Genomic DNA, 20,954 nt, shown 5'->3' with positions numbered 1-20,954 from the left:
AGTTACTAAACCCTAACATGGAATACCAGGGATGTGACAGTGGGGGACATCCCCTCCAAGCCCTAGGGTGCAACCAAGGTGGAAGGAGGTGGAATCATAGTCCTCCTCCTTCCCTTCCATACAAAGGTGGACTATCCACCTTTCCCAACTGCAAGGGACTTAAGGGAGTTGTGTGCCCGGCCCAATAAGACCAGGGCGCCTCCCCTCAGCTCATCCAAACCCTTGGGATGTGGTGGAACCCTTGGTGGACTTCCGGACTCCTCCAGAAGTTTTTGGAACCTTGTAGAAGCTTCTGAATCCATGTTTTGAATCCATATTTCAGCTTCCAGTTGGGTCATTGGTCCAGAGGTTACAAGTCCATCTTCATACAACATCTATTGGGTCCAAGGATTTTGGGATGAGATGGGTAAGAGAGAGAGGGAAAGTATGAACAACTTAAAGACTATCAAAACTCAAGTCCACACATTCATAAAGTTCAATCAATAATATAGTATCGCCACCCACATAAGGTTGGTATGGTCGATCACACAAAACACAAAAACGTTCATCTTTATTTCTCTCATGGTGGGGTGATACGTCCATTTGGCATCATGCTATCATGTTGATATGTATCTCTTTTTGGGCTGTTATTACACTTCATGGTACAATACTTATGCCTTTTCTCTCTTATTTTGCAAGGTTTACTTGAAGAGGGAGAATGCTGACAGCTGGAATTCTGGCCTGAAAAATGAGCAAGTTTGAGATACCTATTCTGGGCAACTCCAAAAGCCGTGAAAATCAATGTGGATTTTTTTGGGATTTATAAAAAATACTGGGCCGAAGAAGTGCCATAGGGGCGCCAGTAGGGGGCCACAAGCCTGCTAGGCGTGGGCCCCCCTGGCCGCGCCTAGGGGGCTTGTCGGCTCCCACTTGGCCCTCTGGCTCCCCCCTTTTGATACAAGAAGGGTTTTGGTCTGGAAAAAATCAAGAGGAGGCTTTTCGGAGGATTCGCCGCCGCCACGGGGCGGAACTTGAGCAGAACCAATCTAGAGCTCCGGCAGGATGATCCTGCCGGGGAAACTTTCCTCCCGAAGGGAGAAATCGTCGCCATCGTCATCACCAACACTCCTCTCATCGGAGGGGACTCATCACCATCAACATCTTCATCAGCACCATCTCCTCTCCAAACCCTAGTTCATCTCTTGTAACCAATCCCCGTCTCGCGACTCTGATTGGTACTTGTAAGGTTGCTAGTAGTGTTAATTACTCTTTGTAGTTGATGCTAGTTGGATTACTTGGTGGACGAGTTTATGTTCAGATCTTTGATGCCATTCATTACCTCTCTGGTCATGAATATGATTATGCTTTGTGAGTAGTTACTTTTGTTCCTGAGGACATGGGATAAGTCGTGCTATAAGTAGTCATGTGAATTTGGTATTCGTTCGATAATTTGATGTGTTGTATGTTGTTTTTCCTCTAGTGGTGTTATGTGAACATCGACTACATAACACTTCACCATTATTTGGGCCTAGAGGAAGGCATTGGGAATTAGTAAGTAGATGATGGGTTACTAGAGTGACAGAAGCTTAAACCCTAGTTTATGTGTTGCTTCGTAAGGGGCTGATTTGGATCCATTAGTTTAATGCTATGGCTAGACTTTGTCTTAATTGTTCTTTCATAGTTGCGGATGCTTGCGAGAGGGGTTAATCATAAGTGGGATGCTTGTCCAAGTAAGGGCAGTACCCAAGCGCTGGTCCACCCACATATCAAACTATCAAAGTAGCGAACGCGAATCATATGAACATGATGAAAACTAGCTTCACATAAATTCCCATGTGTCCTCGGGAGCGTTTTACCTCCTATAAGACTTTGTCCAGGCTTGTCCCTTGCTACGAAAGGGATTGGGACACTTTTCTGCACCTTTGTAACTTTTGTTACTTGCTACTTGCTACGAATCATCTCACCATACAACTACTTCTTACCGATAATTTCAGTGCTTGCAGATAGTACCTTGCTGAAAAGCACTGGTGAGATCCTTCTGCTCCTCGTTGGGTTTGACACTCTTACTTATCGAAAGGACTAAGATAGATCCCCTATACTTGTGGGTCATCAAGACTCTTTTCTAGCGCCGTTGCCGGGGAGTGAAGCGCCTTTGGTAAGTGGAATTTGGTAAGGAAACATTTATATAGTGTGCTGAAATTTATTGTCAGTTGTTACTATGGAAACTAATCCTTTGAGGGGCTTGGTCGGGGTATCTTCACCTCGAACGGAAGCACAAAGAGTTGCTCCTCAACCTGCTGCACCTACTGGAAATATTTTCTATGAATTTCCTTCGGGTATACTTGAGAAACTGTTGGCTAATCCTTTTACAGGAGATGGAACATCACATCCAGACTTGCATCTAATCTATGTAGATGAGGTTTGTGGTTTATTTAAGCTTGCAGGTTTGCCCGAGGTTGAGGTCAAGAAGAATGTATTTCCCTTATCTTTTAGGGATAAGGCGTTGACATGGTATAGGCTATGTGATGATACTGGATCACGGAACTACAATCGGTTGAAATTGGAATTTCATCAAAAGTTTTATCCTATGCATCTAGTACATCGTGATCGGAAGTATATTTATAATTTTTGGCCTCGTGACAGAGAAAGCATCGCTCAAGCTTGGGGAGGCTTAAATCAATGTTATATTCATGCCCCAGCCATGAGATCTCGAGAAAAATTACATTCAGAACTTCTATGCTCGGCTTTCTCATGATGATCGCACCATGCTTGACACTTCTTGTACCGGTTCTTTTATGAAGAGAGATATTGCCTTCAGATGGAATTTATTGGAGAGAATTAAACGCAACTCTGAAGATTGGGAGCTTGATGAAGGTAAGGAGTCAGGTATGAATTTCAAGTTTGATTGCGTTATATCCTTTGTTGAAACAAATACTTTTCGTGATTTTACGCAAAGTATGGACTTGACTCTGAGATAGTAGCTTCATTGTGTGAATCATTTGCTGCTCATATTGATCTCCCCAAGGAGAAGTGGTTTAAATATCATCCTCCCTTAGAAGTCAATGTAGTTAAACCCAATCTAGTTGAAGAGAAAGTCATTGCCTATAATGATCCTATTGTTCCCAGTGCTTACATTGAGAAACCACATTTCCCTGTTAGGATAAAGGATCATTCTAAAGCTTCAACTGTGATACGTAGGGGCTATATTAGAACACCTACACCCCCTGAGCAAATTAGAGTTGAACCTAGCATTGCTATTATCAAAGATCTCCTGTCCGACAATGTTGATGGCCATGATATTCACTTATGTGAAGATGCTGCTAGAATTGCTAAACCACATGCTAGAGACAAACATAGGCCTGTTATTGGCACGCCTATTGTTTCTGTTAAGATAGGAGATCATTGTTATCATGGTTTACGTGACGTGGGTGCTAGTGTTAGTGCAATACCTCAATCCTTATATGATGAAATTAAAGACGAGATTGCACCTGTTGAGATAGAGCCTATTGATGTCACTATTCAGCTTGCCAATAGAGACACTATCTGCCTTGTGGGAATTGTTAGGGATGTTGAAGTCTTGTGTGGTAAAACGAAGTATCCTGCTGATTTCCTCGTTCTTGCTACCACACAAGATAGATTTTGTCCCATCATATTTGGTAGACCTTTTCTCAATACTGGCAATGCTCATATTGACTGTGAGAAGCAAACTGTCACTATTGGCTTTGAAGGTGTGTCACACGAGTTCAATTTCTCCAAGTTTGGTAGACAACCTCATGAAAAAGAGTTGCCAAGTAGGGATGAAACTATTGCCTTGGCTTCTATTGACGTGCCTCCTACTGATCCTTTAGAGCAATACTTGCTTGAGCATGAAAATGATATGCATATGGATGAGAGGGATGAGATAGATAGAGTTGTCTTAGAACAATATCCTATCCTTAAGAATAATTTGCCTGTTGAACTTCTTGGGGATCCACTCCCACCAAAGGGTGATCCTCTGTTCAAGCTTAAACAGTTGCCTGATACTCTTAAGTATGCTTATCTTGATGAAAAAGGGATATATCCTGTTATAATTAGTGCTAGCCTCTCAGAGCATGAAGAAAAGATGTTACTAAAAACTCTGAGGAAGCACCGTGTTGCTATTGGATATGCTCTTGATGATCTTAAGGGCATTAGTCCCACTCTATGCCACCACAAGATTAAAACTGATCCTGATTCCAAACCAGTTGTTGATCATCAAAGGAGATTAAATCCTAAGATGAAATAGGTAGTAAGAAAAGAAATACTAAAGCTCCTGGAAGCAGGTATTATCTATCCTGTTGCTCATAGTGATTGGGTGAGTCCAGTGCATTGCGTCCCTAAGAAGGGAGGTATTACCGTTGTCCCTATTGATAAGGATGAATTGATACCACAGAGGATTATTACGGGCTATAGGATGGTGATCGATTTTAGGAAATTAAATAAATCCACTAGGAAAGATCATTACCCTTTGCCTTTTATCGACCAAATGCTAGAAAGATTGTCTAAACACACACACTTCTGCTTTCTAGACGGTTATTCTGGTTTCTCCCAAATACATGTTGCACAATCTGATTAGGAGAAAACCACTTTCACCTACCCTTTCGGTACCTTTGCTTAAAGACGTATGGCTTTTGGCTTATGTAATGCACCTGCCACTTTTCAAAGATGTATGATGGCTATATTCTCTGAATTTTGTGAAAAGATTTTTGAGGTTTTCATGGATGACTTCTCCGTTTATGGGTCTTCTTTTGATGATTGCCTCAGCAACCTTGATCGGGTCTTGCAGAGATGTAAAGACACCAATCTTGTCTTGAATTGGGAGAAGTGCCACTTTATGGTTAATGAAGGCATTGTCTTAGGACATAAAATTTCTGAAAGAGGTATTGAAGTTGATAAGGCTAAGGTTGATGCAATCGAGAAAATGCCATACCCCACAGATATCAAAGGTATAAGAAGTTTCCTTGGTCATGCTGGTTTGAATAGAAGGTTCATTAAAGACTTCTCTAAGATTTCTAGGCCTCTTACCAATCTCTTGCAAAAAGATACTCCTTTTGTTTTTGACGATGATTGTAACGAAGCCTTCGAAATACTTAAGAAGGCTTTGATAACTGCACCTATTGTTCAACCACCTGATTGGAACTTACCTTTTGAAATCATGTGTGATGCTAGTGATTATGCTGTTGGTGCTATCCTAGGGCAAAGAGTTGATAAGAAGTTGAATGTTATTCACTATGCAAGTAAAACTCTACACAGTGCCCAAAGAAACTATGCTACTACGGAAAAGGAAATTTTAGCAGTCGTGTTCGCATGTGAAAAGTTCAGGTCTTACATAGTTGATTCCAAAGTCACTATTCACACTGATCACGCTGCTATTAAGTACCTCATGGAGAAGAAAGACGCTAAACCTAGACTTATCAGATGGGTTCTCTTGCTACAAGAATTTGATTTGCACATTGTCGACAGGAAGGGTGCTGATAACCCCGTAGCAGATAACTTGTCTAGGTTGGAGAACGTTCTTGATGACCCACAAACTATTGATGATAGCTTTCCTGATGAGCAATTAAATGTTATCAATACTTCACATAGTGCGCTGTGGTATGCTGATTATGCAAACTATATCGTTGCCAAATATATACCACCTAGTTTTACTTACCAGCAAAAGAAGAAATTCTTCTTTGACTTGAAACATTACTTTTGGGATGATCCTCACCTTTATAAGGAAGGAGTAGATGGTGTTATTAGGCGTTGTGTACCTGAACATGAACAGGGACAGATCCTACAGAAGTGTCACTCCGAGGCCTATGGAGGACACCATGCGGGAGATAGAACTACACACAAGGTATTGCAATCAGGTTTCTATTGGCCCACTCTCTTCATGGATGCCCGTAAGTTTGTCTTGTCTTGTGACAAATGTCAAAGAATAGGTAATATAGGTAAACATCAGGAAATACCTATGAACCATTTGATGTCTCCGGCTTTGATTATATGGGATCTTTTCCAAAATCCAACGGGTATACTCATATCCTAGTTGTTGTTGATTACGTCACTAAGTGGGTAGAAGCTATCGCCACTAGTAGTGCTGATCACAACACCTCTATCAGGATGCTTAAAGAAGTTATTTTCCCTAGATTTAGAGTCCCTAGATATCTAATGACCGGCGGTGGTTCACGTTTCATTCAAGGTGCTTTCCGTAAAACGCTTGCTAAGTACGATGTCAACCATAGAATTGCGCCTCCCTATCACCCTCAGTCTAGTGGTCAAGTAGAGCTAAGCAATAGAGAGATTAAACTAATTCTGCAAAAGACTGTCAACAGGTCTAGAAAGAATTGGTCTAAGAAGCTCGATGATGCACTATGGGCTTATAGAACTGCCTATAAGAATCCCATGGGCATGTCTCCGTACAAAATGGTGTACGGTAAATCATGTCATTTACCTATTGAGCTAGAGCATAAAGCTTATTGCGCAATCAAAGAGCTCAACTTTGATTTCAAACTTGCTGGTGAGAAGAGGTTATTTGATATTAGCTCGCTTGATGAAAGGAGAACTCAGGCATATGAGAATGCCAAGTTGTTCAAAGAAAAGGTTAAGAGGTGGCATGATAAAAGGATACAAAAGCATGAGTTCAATGTAGGTGATTATGGCTTGTTATATAATGTCGTTTAAGATTTTTTGCAGGCAAGCTTCTCTATAAATGGGAAGGTCCTTACATTGTGAGGACGTATATCGTTCTGGTGCTATCAAGATAAACAACACTGAAGGTAATTGTCTAAGAGTGGTAAATGGGGAGAGAATCAAGCATTATATCTCAGGTACTCCCATAAATGTTGAAAGCAATATTATCAATACCATAACTCCGGAGGAATACCTAAGGGATATTTATCAGCCTGTTTCAGACTCCGAAAACGAAGAGGTATGTGTTTTGGTAAGTAAATAGACTCCAAGACTTTTCCAGTAGGAATTTCTCCGTTTTGGTATATTTAGAAAAACAGAAAATTTTGAAGTAGTCCGGAAAGCGCACGAGGAGGCGACAAGCCTGCCAGGCGCGGGCCACCCCCTGGCCGCGCCTGGGGGGCTTGTGACCACCTCGTGTGCCTCCCGGACTCCGTTTTCTTGCGGAGTACTCCTTCTGGTCGGAAAAAAATCATTGTTTATTATCCCGTAAGGTCTGACCCTCGTATCACGTGGATTTCCTCTGTTTTTGTTTCGAGTCTGTTTTCTGTCGCAGATTTAGGGCAAGATGTCTTCTCAAAATTCAGAGGGGGAGAGCTATGTGACATATTACCTTGATAGCCCCAAGGTATATAGGCACTTGGATCCTTATGGTTGTACCACTGATGAGGAAGAAGATTATGATCCCAAGGGGAAGGAACAAACAAGTTCCGATGAGGAGGAGGCTCCTCTACCTCAACTTGGACACACGCATGTGGAGTTCAAGAAGTCGAGCCTCCCTGACTCAAGGAAGAAGCCTAATACTTTGTTTATCCCTTCTCGTTTCTTGTAGGAGAGTAAGCAGGAATTATGCCAAAGGTTGTTCAGGATTGAAGAGGAAAATGATGATCTGAGGGAGCAGAATTTTATGCTCATGTGGAAATTAAACAAGTTCAAGACCTCTTCAACAACTCCACCACCATCACCTCCAAAGGAAGACAGATAAGCATGGGTATGGGCAATCCCCTTGGCTTGTGCCAAGCTTGGGGTAGTTTCCCCGGTATCATATCACCATCACATCTTTTGCCTTTACCTTTGTTTTAGTTTGTTCCTTTTCAGTTTTCTCTTTCTCTAGTAGAATAAAGGTCTTAGTGTTTTAGGCTTGAGTTTTGCTTTGTGTCACCCCCGATGTATTCGAGCTCGTGAGCCATATAATAAAGAGTGTCTTAGTTAAGGGCCTTCCCTCATGCCATGATCAAAAGGATGAGAAAAGAACAAAAGCATACAAGATCATGCAATGATCTTATGGGAAGTGATGGCTTCACATATAAAAAGAATGATGATTGAAACTTGTTGAGGGTAGAAAAACGTAGACCTTGGTCATTGTTGCAATTAATAGGAAGTGATAAAGAAGGAGAGGTTCACATATAAATATATCATCTTTGACACCATCTATGACTGTGAACACTCACTAAACTATTACATGCTTAAAAGTAGATGTTGGACAAGGAAGACAACATAATGAATTGTGTTTGCTTGGTTCCGAACAATGTTATATGACTAGAGATCCCTTAGCGTGTGACGATTGCTTCCACCTCTTATTAGCCAAAACTCCCGCACTAAGTAGAGATACTACTTGTGCATCCATAAACCTTCAACCTAGTTGTGCCATGAGAGTCCACCATACCTACCTATGGATTGAATAAGATCCCTCAAGTAAGTTGTCATCGGTGCAAGCAATAAAAATTGCTCCCTAATATGTATGATCTATTAGTGTGTGGAAAATAAGCTTTGTACGAACCTGTGATGAGGAAGGCATAAAAGCGACAGACTGCATAATAAAGTTCTTTATCACAGGAGGCAATATAAAGTGACGTTCCTCCGCACTAAGAGGACACACATCCAAACCTCAAAAGCGCATGACAACCTCTGCTTCCCTCTGCGAAGGGCCTATCTTGTACCTTTACTTTTTGCCCTTCAAAGAGTCATGGTGATCTTCACCAATTCCTTATTTCACCTTTATCTTGGCTAACGTCATATGCTAGGGAAAGATCTATATTCATATGTCAGCTTGGAAGTAAGTATTCATTAATTATTATTGCTGACATTACCCTTGAGGTAAATGGTTGGGAGGCGAAACTATAAGCCCCTATCTTTCTCTGTGTCCAGCCGAAACTTTGATCTCATGAGTACCATGTGAGTTGTAGCAATTGTAGAGAACGAAAAGATGATTGAGTATGTGGATTTTCTTTACAAGCTCTTATTTGACTCTTTCCGATGATGTTATAATTTGCAATTGCTCCAATGACTAAAGTCTATCGGTTGTTAATTCTCGGTAAGGTTCTTGATCCATGCTTTACTTTGTGAAGGAATTGTCACTTTAGCATAAGAGATGATATGATGGTATTGATGTTCTGATCATGATCATGATGCCTGCATGTTCGTATCTTGTTTTGTCGACACCTCTCTCTCTAAACATGTGGGCATATTTATTGATCTCGGCTTTCGCTTGAGGACAAACGAGGTCTAAGCTTGGGGAGTTGATACGTCCATTTTGCATCATGCTTTCATGTTGATATTTATCACTTTTTGGGTTGTTATTACACTTCACGGTACAATACTTATGCCTTTTCTCTCTTATTTTGCAAGGTTTACTTGAAGAGGGAGAATGCCGGCAGCTGGAATTCTGGCCTAAAAAGGGCAAGTTTGCGATACCTATTCTGCGCAACTCCCAAAGCCGTGAAAATCAACGTGGATTTTTTTGGGGATTTATAATAAATATTGGGCCGAAGAAATGCCAGAGGGGCGACACCAGGAGGCCACAAGCCTGCTAGGCGCAGGCCCCCCCCCCCCTAGCCGCGCCTATGGGGCTTGTGGGCTCCCACTTGGCCATCTGGGTCCCCCCTTTTGCTACAAGAAGGGTTTTGGTCTGGAAAATATCAAGAGGAGGCTTTTCAGAGGATTCGCCGCCGCCACGAGGCGGAACTTGAGCAGACCCAATCTAGAGCTCCGGCAGGACGATCCTGTCAGGGAAACTTCCCTCTCGGAGAGGGAAATCGTCGCTATCGTCATCACCAACACTCCTCTCATCGGAGGGGACTCATCACCATCAATATCTTCATCAGCACCATCTCCTCTCCAAACCCTAGTTCATCTCTTGTAACCAATCTCCGTCTCGCGACTCCGATTGCTACTTGTAAGGTTGCTAGTAGTGTTAATTACTCTGTGTAGTTGATGCTAGTTGGATTACTTGGTGGAAGAGTTTATGTTCAGATCTTTGATGCCATTCATTACCTCTCTGGTCATGAATATGATTATGCTTTGTGAGTAGTTACTTTTGTTCCTGAGGACATGGGATAAGTCATGCTATAAGTAGTCATGTGAATTTGGTATTCGTTTGATAATTTGATGTGTTGTATGTTATTTTTCCTCTAGTGGTGTTATGTGAACGTCGACTACATAACACTTCACCATTATTTGGGCCTAGAGGAAGGCATTGGGAAGTAGTAACTAGATGATGGGTTGCTAGAGTGACAGAAGCTTAAACCATAGTTTATGTGTTGCTTCGTAAGGGGCTGATTTGGATCCACTAGTTTAATGCTATGGTTAGAATTTGTCTTAATTCTTCTTTCGTAGTTGCGGATGCTTGCGAGAGGGGTTAATCATAAGTGGGATGCTTGTCCAAGTAAGGGCAGTACCCAAGTGCCGGTCCACCCACATATCAAACTATCAAAGTAGCGAACGCAAATCATATGAACATGATGAAAACTAGCTTGACAGAAATTCCCATGTGTTTTCGGGAGCGTTTTACCTCCTATAATACTTTGTCCAGGCTTGTCCCTTGCTACAAAAGGGATTGGGCCACTTTTCTGCACCGTTGTTACTTTTGTTACTTGCTACTTGCTACGAATCGTCTCACCACACAACTACTTGTTACCAATAATTTCAGTGCTTGTAGATACTACCTTGTTGAAAACCACTTGTCAAATCCTTCTGCTCCTCGTTTGGTTCGACACTCTTACTTATCGAAAGGAGTATGATAGATCCCCTATACTTGTGGGTCATCATGGGGCTACTACTACTAAGCTAGCTCATATCATATCTTCATCATGAGTGGGATTCTTCTGGTCATGCTTGATCTTCTCAAGTTCTTCCGTCATATATTCCCTATTGACGCGGAGTTTCCAATGTCGTCCTTGTAGTTCCAGGATTTGGCTCTTGAGCTTCTGGATTTCAACATCACCAGCATGTGCCATGGCTTGACTATTCTTCAAGTCTTGACGAAGCTTCTGAATCTCGGGATCGTGTTTCTTCATGTTGGTACCTTCAGTTTCTCGGTCTTGAGACTCTCACGGAGTGCGTCATTCTCAAATAATTCTGAGAGAAGGTCCATTTGAAGGTTCTTGATATAATGTTCCAGTTCTTGATTATACACCAGTAAACGTGAAAACTTCATCTTCTATTCGACTGTCAGGATGATGTGTGCTCCATCCGGCTTCTGCCATCCAAGCATTCCAAAGTAGTGGGTACCTAACTCAACACGATGACGATCGCTCAAATGTGCAATAGCATCATGAACAGCAGTGTTCATGCCCATATCACAGTCATGGGTCAATGTGCCATAGTTAATGTCTTCCGTCTTGGGGTCTTCTTTACGTACAAAATTTTTAGTTCTGACACACCAAAATCTAGACTTCCTCTTAGTCACCTTGATCTCTGGTATCGGCAACTTCATCATATGTACCAGCTCCATGAGGAACGGGCCTTCGAAAACATCTTCCTAGTGGTCTCTTTCATTCATAGTGTAGCTCTCCATCTATAGTTTTGAAAGAGGAAATGTTCAGTAAAAGGATCAAGAGGTATGAGAGTAGTGAAAACAAAAGGTGTTCCTATCAAGGTCTTCCTATTTCTAAGCCATTTCCTAGGGTCATGTCAGATACGTCTCCGACGTATCTACAATTTTTGATGGTTCCATGCTATTATCTTGTCAAACTTTGGATGTTTTGTATGCCTTTTATATCTTTTTTGGGACTAACTTATTAACTCAGTGCTAAGTGCCAGTTCCTGTTTTTTCCGTGTTTTTTACCCTTTTCAGAGGAGGATTTTAAACGGTGTCCAAACAGAATAAAACTTCCGAAAAGATTTTTTCCAGAACAGAAGATAGGCATAGGACGTGAGAACCAAGGCAGAAGCCACCAGGGGACGCCACAAGCCCCGTAGGCGCGACCAGGGGGCCCGTGCCTAGCAGGCTTGTGGACCCCCTGTGGCTTGTCTGCCCTACCTCTTCCGCCTATAAATTCCTAAAAAATCAAAAACTATGAGAGAGATCCACGAAATTACTTTCCCGCCACCGCAAGCTTCTGTCTCCGCAAGATCCCATCTGGGGCACGTTCTGGTGTCCTGCCGGAGGGGGGATTCGGATACGGAGGGCTTCTTCATCAACACCATGACCTCTCGGATGATGCGTGAGTAGTTCACCATAGACCTTCGGGTCCATAGCTAGTAGCTAGATGGCTTCTTCTCTCTCTTGGATCTTCAATACAAAGTTCTCCATGATCTTCATGGAGATCTATCCGATGTAATCTTGTTTTGCGGTGTGTTTGTCGAGATCCAATGAATTGTGGATTTATGATCAAATTATCTATGAATCTTATTTGAGTTTCTTCTGTTCTCTTATATGCATGATTTCATATCCTTGTAATTCTCTTGGAGTTGTAGGTTTTGTTTGGCCAACTTGATCTATGATTCTTACAATGGGAGAAGTGCTTGGTTTTGGATTCATACTGTGCGCTACCTCACCCAGTGACAGAAGGGGTCAAGCTTGGGGATTCCCAAGGCATCCCAAGCCAAATTCAAGGATACCAAAAAGCCTAAGCTTGGGGATGCCCCGGGAAGGCATCCCCTCTTTTTGTCTTCAATCAATCGATAACATTACTTGGAGCTATATTTTTATTCACCACATGATATGTGTTTTGCTTGGAGCGTCTTGTATCGTAGGAGTATTTTCTTTTTTTTTGTGTCACAATCATCCTTGCTAAACACCTTTTGAGAGAGACACACACTCATCGTGAATTTGCTAGAATACTCATTCTGCTTCACTTATATCTTTTGAGCTAGACAATGTTGCTCTATGTGCTACACTTAGATCTTTTAGAGCACGGTGGTGTGTGACTTGGTAGTTGGCTTGTGCTATGAAAGTAGTCCCAAAGGTGATAGGTATCCAAAGAGGATACAATAAAACTTCCATCTTCATGTGCATTGAGTAGAAGAGAAGTTTGATTCCTCTCAATTAGTTTTGAGACGTGGATTTGGTAATATAGAGAGTTATGTTAGTAGGGTGTTGTGAATCTAGAAATACTTGTGTTGGAGTTAGTGATTCCCGTAACATGCACGTATGGTGAACCGCTATGTTAGGAAGTCGGAGCATAATTGATCTATTGATTTTCATCCTTTGTGTTGCGGTCGGGATCGCGCGATGGTTTACACCTACCAACCCTGCCCCTAGGAGTATGCGTTTAGCACTTTGTTTTGATTACTAATAAAAACTTTCGCAACAAGTATGTGAGTTCTTCATGACTAATGTGAGTCCATGGTATAGAAGCACTTTCACCTTCCACCATTGCTAGCCTCTCTAGTACCGCGCAATTTTCGCCGGTGCACAAACCCACCATATGCCTTCCTCAAAACAGCCACCATACCTACCTACTATGGCATTTTCATAGCCACACCAAGATATATTGTCATGCAACTACCACCGTTCCGTCTCATGACTTGTGCCGTCACTCTCATATTGCCATTGCATAATCGTAAGATAGCTAGCAAGATGTTTCAACGTCATACGCCAAGCTAGATCGTTGCACATCCCGGTACACTGCCGGAGGCATTTCCTATAGAGTCATCATCGTTCTAAGCTTTGAGCTGTGAGTAAATAAAAGTGTGATGATCATCATTATTAGAGCATTGTCCCATGTGGGGAAATAAAAAAAAGAGGCCAAAGTTGCCCACAAAGAGAGAGAGATATGGAAAGAGGCCAAAGAGACCAAACAAAAAAAATAAAAAAGAGAGAAAAGGAGAGAAGGGACAATGCTACTATCTCTTTCCACACTTGTGCTTCATATTAGCACCATGTTCTTCGTGATTGAGAGTCTCTTGTTTTGTCACCACCATATTATAGTGGGAATATTCATTATATAACTTGGCTTGAATATTCCAATGATGGGCTTCCTCAAAATTGCCCTAGGTCTTCGTGGGCAAGCAAGTTGGATGCACACCCACTAGTTCTCCTTTTGAGATTTCACATACTTATAACTCTAGTGCATCCTTTGTACGGCAATCCCTACTCATTCACATTCATATCTATTAATGGGCATCTCTATAGTCCTTTGATACGCCGAGTCAATGTGACTATCTTCTCCTTTTTGTCTCACAACCTCCACCACACTCTATTCGACCATAGTGCTATATCCATGGCTCACGCTCATGTATTGCGTGAGAGTTGAAAAGGGTTTGAGAAAGTAAGAGTGCGAAAACAATTACTTGGCCAATACCAGGGTTGTGCATGATTTATATTTGTTGTGTGGGGATGATGGAGCACAGCCAGGCTATATGATTTTGTAGGGATAACTTTCTTTGGCCTTGTTATTTCGAAAGTTCATGATTACCTTGCTAGTTTGCTTGAAGTATTATTGTTTTTATGTCAATAGCAAACTATTGTTTTGTATCTTACAAATCTGAACATTCATGTCACATGAAACAAGTTACAAAGGACAACTATGCTAAGTAGCATTCCACATCAAAAAATTAGTCTTTATCACTTCCCTACTCGAGGACGAGCAGGAGTTAAGCTTGGGCATGCTTGATACATCTCCAACGTATCAATAATTTTTGATGGTTCCATGCTATTATCTTGTCAAACTTTGGATGTTTTGTATGCCTTTTATATCTTTTTTGGGAGTAACTTATTAACTCAGTGCCAAGTGCCAGTTCCTGTTTTTGACCCTTTTCGGAGGAGGATTTTAAACGGTGTCCAAATGGAATAAAACTTCCGAAAAGATTTTTTTTCAGAACAGAAGATACGCACGGGGCGTGAGAACCAAGGCAGAAGCCACCACGGGATGCCACAAGCCCCCTAGGAGCGGCCAGGGGGGTCGTGCCTAGCAGGCTTGTGGGCCCCCTGTGGCTCGTCTGCCCTACCTCTTCCGCCTATAAATTCCTGAAAAATCCAAAACTGCGAGAGAGATCCACGAAAATACTTTTCCGCCACCGCAAGCTTCTGTCTCCGCAGGATCCCATCTGGGGCACGTTCTGGTGCCTGCCGGAGGGGGATTCGGATACGGAGGGCTTCTTCATCAACACCATGACCTCTCCGATGATGTGTGAGTAGTTCACCATAGACCTTCGGGTCCATAGCTAGTAGCTAGATGGCTTCTACTCTCTCTTGGATCTTCAATACAAAGTTCTCCATGAAATTCATGGAGATATATCCGATGTAATCTTCTTTTGCGCTGTGTTTGTCGACATCCGATGAATTGTGGATTTATGATCAGATTATCTATGAATCTTATTTGAGTTTCTTCTGATCTCTTATATGCATGATTTCATATCCTTGTACTTTTCTTCGAGTTGTGGGTTTTGTTTGGCCAACTTGATCTATGATTCTTGCAATGGGAGAAGAGCTTGGTTTTGGGTTCATACCATGCGGTGACCTCACCCAGTGACAGAAGGGGTAGCGAGGCACGCATCGTGTTGTTTCCATCAAGGGTAAAAAGATGGGGTTTACATCATTGGTTTGAGTTTATCCCTCTTCATCATGTCATCTTGCTTAAGGCGTTACTCTGTTCGTCATGAACTCAATACACTAGATGCATGCTCGATAGCGGTCGATGTGTGGTGTAATAGTAGTAGATGCAGAAAGTATCGGTCTACTAGTCTTGGACGTGATACCTATATGTATGATCATTGCCTTAGATATCGTCATGATTTCGCGGTTCTATCAATTGCTCGACAGTAATTTGTTCACCCACCGTAATATTTGTTATTTTGAGAGAAGCCTCTAGTGAACACTATGGCCCCCGGGTCTACTTCACATCATATTTTTAGCCTTACACTTTTACTCCGTTGCACTTTCTGCCTTCAGATCTCACTTTGCAATCAATCTTGAAGGGATTGACAACCCCTTTATAGCGTTGGGTGCAATCTCGTTTGTGTTTGTGCAGGTACTCTGGACACTTGGCTTGATTCTCCTACTTGATTGATACCTTGGTTCTAAAACTGAGAGAAATACTTACTGCTCATGTGCTGCATCACCCTTTCCTCTTCAAGGGAAAAACCAACGCAAGCTCAAGAGGCCGCCGGGGATTTCTGGCGCTGTAGCAACATCCTACAGTCAACATGTGCTCTGATACCATATCTGTAGCGACCCGACTCGAAACGAGTCAAGCCTCTGTGTGTTCTGTGCCATCCATGGATCAGTATGCTTGCACACACAGTACATCAATGTATATATCAAAGTGAAATCACATGTAAATAACGTAAAACTGATATATACCTCAAAATCTCAGCGAAAATAGTCAAAGGGAGTGGAGTCCTAATAAACACCAACGACAGGTTGAGTGCAGACCGTAACCCTGAATCGTACTCTTACTCATCGTAGAAAGTATCTGCAACATAAGACGTTGCACCGTGTAGGTTAGCATATTGAATATGCCGGCAAGTCACAAAAGGGAGGATTGAAAATATCATCTATATTGTATGCATAAATGGCAGGTGGGGTTGTAGATTAAGTTTTGCGTAAAGCAAATTTTTCCTACAATAAGAGAGAGGGTAAAAGAAACATTTCTCATACCCAAATTATCAATATTACCCACATCAATAAGTTAATGGTGTTGAGAATTCGTGATAGTTTCAGTTCCTTTGGATCAAGTTGTCCATGACCATGGACACGGCTAATCAATTAGGTTTGAGTACTCTGCAGAGTTTTGCACACATTCCCCACAAGATTTGATCTCCTGCGTTGAAGTCCTCACACTTCAGGGTGTTTGAGAATCGGATGATCAAAACATGGTCTTCCAAAGGGTTCCTCAAAGACACTGTCGGTGCCCATCCAATCCTACCGTTCTTCTACATCTCGTAGCACCGCCCGTCCAGAGTCACCACAATGTCCAACCAAGCGAGAGCCCATCATGACTTGTGGTTGTGCAGGTAAGCCTCGGGTCTTGAAGTATCCATCCATCTCTTTGTGCATGGGTGAAGCTTTCGGCAAGATGTCATGGCGCTTCCCCACGCATCCCGGGTCACCAACTAGCTTCCCCAGGGTGCCCATCTGAACCATCCTTCACTCCGAGGTATATTGCATCATGAGGTCTTGAAAGTCTTGAAGTCTTCAGGTCTTGATTATTAAGTTCTCACGACATTCATGATAAACACTCAACCAAACCCCATCTACTAGGAGCATAGCAAGGTAACGTCCCGGCCAAAGTAACAAGAGTTTATGAGTGCCTACCACATGATACTACATCAAGAACCAAATTTCCATGTACCTACTTTGCATGCATTAAGTGGAGGACGTTGAACTAAGGCAATAAAACCATAGGTAAAAATATGATCAATGTGAACTTGCCTAGCGAGGTTGATGAAGATAGATATCGCTCACAGGAAATAACTTGATAGAACTATTCGTCACTCTCCGATAAAATCTATATAAACAAACATAGTACTCACATAAACAGTCATACTAGCAATCATCCTAACAATCAATAACAAGCAAAAATAAAAATTGATGCAATAAAGACCAGTAAGAAATATCAAATAAGAATCCAAAAGAAACTTTAAAGAAAACTATGGAGTCTTCTACTACAACAAACACAAAATAGTTTTTTTGTCCTAATTAAACGTAACAGCAAAGAAAAACACTAAAATTGTAAAAATAGAAAACAAAAATATATAACTAATAAGATAACAAAAAGTATTTTTCACCAAATTTTGTTAGCAAAAGAACTAATGGAAAATATTTTATCCAACTCTACTTATGAACTAAACTAGGTTAACTTGAATTAAATCAAAAACAATTTCAACTTTAATACAAATTGTTTCTGATCTAAACTGAAGTTAACACAAAATAAACTTATAAAACAATATTTTTGAAAGTATTTTCAAATAGGAAATCAAACTGGCAATGAAATCAATTGGCAAGTTAATATAGAACTAGAATTGATTTCATGCTATCAAATAAAAATAAATAAAATAAAATAATTTTGGTCGAAATGCTAATGTTAACAAACAGAAAACAAAGTAAAACTTGTCTACTAATATAAAATAAAACAAATTAAAACAATTAAAACAACAGAAATAGCAAAGCCCCTAAGTTTTCTCTTTTTTGGGTCCACGGGATAGATGGGATTTTTATGAACCGATAGCAAAAAGAATCACTAGATTTGGAGTTCTAGACTAATAGATATGAATTTTTTAAGTTTGCTCTTTTTCTGAAAAAAATAGTTACGGAATTTCTGAAGCTCGCTGGAGATAGTCGCCGGAGTTCGAGAAGATGACGGGAAGGAGTTCGGGTACGATGATTCAGTGACTCCTGGAGGTAGGTGAGCACGGGACAGGGAAGGGTTTGTCGCAACAACCTCAGGGGAGGCCGGGGAAGGGCCAACTAATCCTCGGGCGGCGGTAGAGAAGCTGCTGGAGTTTGCGAACTCTAGCGAGCAATTGCTTTGGATGGGGAGGGTGGTTTGGGCTCCCAAGGGGAAAATCGGTCAAGGGGAATGAGGGGGGCCTCGAGGGATCTTTATATAGGGGCAAGGAGGGTCGAGGGTGTGATAGCAAGGGCGTGCCATTCCGGTCATGGCTGGATTTTTTGCAACGGCGATCTCGGCCATTAAGGCGTCTTCATGGTGGGGAGGAGCGGGAAAGGAAGGATCTAGAGGGGAGGAAGCTTCCGCGGGAGTAGAGGAAGGAAGGGGGGCACCGGGCGCGGGGATCACGGACGTGGTCTTCCAGCAACGAGGCAGTTGAACACAAGGTGGAAGACGACCTATGGAGGGAGGCCCGGGTTCTAATGGGCTGCCGTGGTTTTTCCTTTTAAAGCGATTTATTCCTTTTATTTGACAAGAGGAAAGTAAAATATAAAAAGGAAAATAAAGATAACTCCGAATATAGGAGTATTATTTATCAAAATTATCAGAAAAATAAATCTAATAAGATGGACATTTTTCCACGGCCAAAATAAATACGTCGAAAAAAATCTTTTTCAGAAAATCCCCAAATTGATTTATTTTATTTTTGCAAATATTTTTCAAATAACCCCTTGGGTTGTATGGCTCAAATAAATTCACAAAAATACCCTGCCATGGAGGGTCATGTTCCTCCTCTCATTTTTTTAAATTTGGGCAAAGGAATTTCAATTCATTTAAACTTTAAAACAAGGCCAAGTATTAAATAGAAAATTTTCAATAGTTTCCAATTCCACTTTTCAAATCCTTTATTTTGAAGAAGTCATGTCATCTTCTCTCAATGGTTTCGATTGGATGAAATTATATTCAAAATCAAAAGGGGGAAGTCATTTTATTCCCTCTCATTCAGAAGTTTCAAAAAGTTTCTAATTTCACTCAAATTAATTCAAACAATCAGTCATTCAATTATTAATATAACATTCCAAAATTTGGGATGTTACAAACCTACCAAACTTAAATGAGTCTCGTCCTCGAGATTTCAAGCGGCTAGAAAGAAAAGGTTAGGGTTTGGGGGTCTTCTAACAAATTCATTGTTGTGCAAAGGTGGGGTGCTACCACACTTAAAATGAGAGTTACCGGTCCCTCAAATTTTTAACAATCCTCTGGGGTCTTGGCATATGACTCCTCACATTCTTCATACTAACTCCTTTGGTGATGCTCTTCCGTTATATTCATAACGTTTCCCTCAAAAACCGGTGTTCTTTCGTTGATATAAGCTTCTTCCGTCACTCGGTCTTCTTAACTCACAAGTCTGGTGACCATTCTAAATAACCTATCGATGATTCTCATGGTGGTCTACCATTTGTGGTTATCTTGAAGTGAGAAGGGTCTTGGCTTCATCCTCACCGTAAAATTTCCTACGCGTGACAACAATTTCCATGTACATGGGCTTTCATCATACCATTCTAAGGCTTAAACAAAAGCTTCAAAGAACGATGCCTCTCTCTATGGGTAAGTCTCTCATATTTACCATTCCAAATAGCAAGAGAAATGATAAGTGTAAGTCCTCATGGTGGCCAAGCCATGTCACACTGAAATCATTACCTTGTATAAGGTTTATCGAATCTCGTATTCTAACACTTGGGCGTCCTCACAAGTATTGCAGAATTTCTCTTGTACACGAACGAAGTTCGTATGAATCCATTGGTTCTAAAAGCTGAACAAAACATCTATCATATTCTTCACAACTCTCGGGTTTTCGTATCCTCCTAAGAGAACGTTTGCTGATCCATCATAGCTTATTCCTTCATGCTCTTGGGGCAACCTTCAATAAAATCTTGGGTGGTACCGGTTTTATTCCTTGAACTTATTATTCCCTGCCATTAGTCTATTTACCAATAAAAGTGTTTGTTCATCATATTAAATCTCTCCTAAAATTTCCAATTCCAAGGTACCTCATTCAACTGTTGTCACCCCCATAGTTTGATATGATGCAACATTTCCTTCAATTGTATTCAGTGGGTTTGGCTCCTTGGTATGCATGGTACATTCCTACTCCTTGGATTTTGTGGGTTTTCTGATTACTACCACACTTAAAATGAAATATACTCATGCCTGCATAGACCATATTTTGGCATATCCTAGAAAATGGCCAGAGATCTTTGTTCATAGAGAAACAACTCATACAATTTCAACATAGGAAATCATGACACAATAAATTCCATTGATTCATGAAGTTATTACTATCTCTGAGTCCTACATTAAAAAATTCAACTCCATAATCTCATGAAAACAAGAGTGCTTCATGTTATACTTATTGCCATTGTCAAAACTTAACTACTCCATTTTAGCTTTCTTCCCCTGTGGACATTTAGTAGCATAATGTCCTGCTTCCTTGAAACAAAAACAAATGACTTCCAACCTGTCTCGAGGCTTCTTGGTGTTTGTTTTTTCTCCTTGGGTTTCACTCTTCCTTGCTAGGCACGAATTGGCATAGTGACCTAAGGTCTTGCATTTAAGACATGGGCTATGACTCGGGTCCTTATCTGCGGAGATTTGGCTCTTTCGAGTGTACTTTCTCTTCTTTCCGGACTTCTTCGTTCTGGCCAGTTCTTCTATTTCATGAGGATCAAACTC

This window comes from Hordeum vulgare, chromosome 1H, assembly GCF_904849725.1.
Source record: "Hordeum vulgare subsp. vulgare chromosome 1H, MorexV3_pseudomolecules_assembly, whole genome shotgun sequence".
In the NCBI taxonomy this organism is placed as follows: domain Eukaryota; kingdom Viridiplantae; phylum Streptophyta; class Magnoliopsida; order Poales; family Poaceae; genus Hordeum; species Hordeum vulgare.
The sequence above is the reverse complement of the archived record's forward strand: the minus strand, read 5'-3'. Positions refer to the sequence as shown.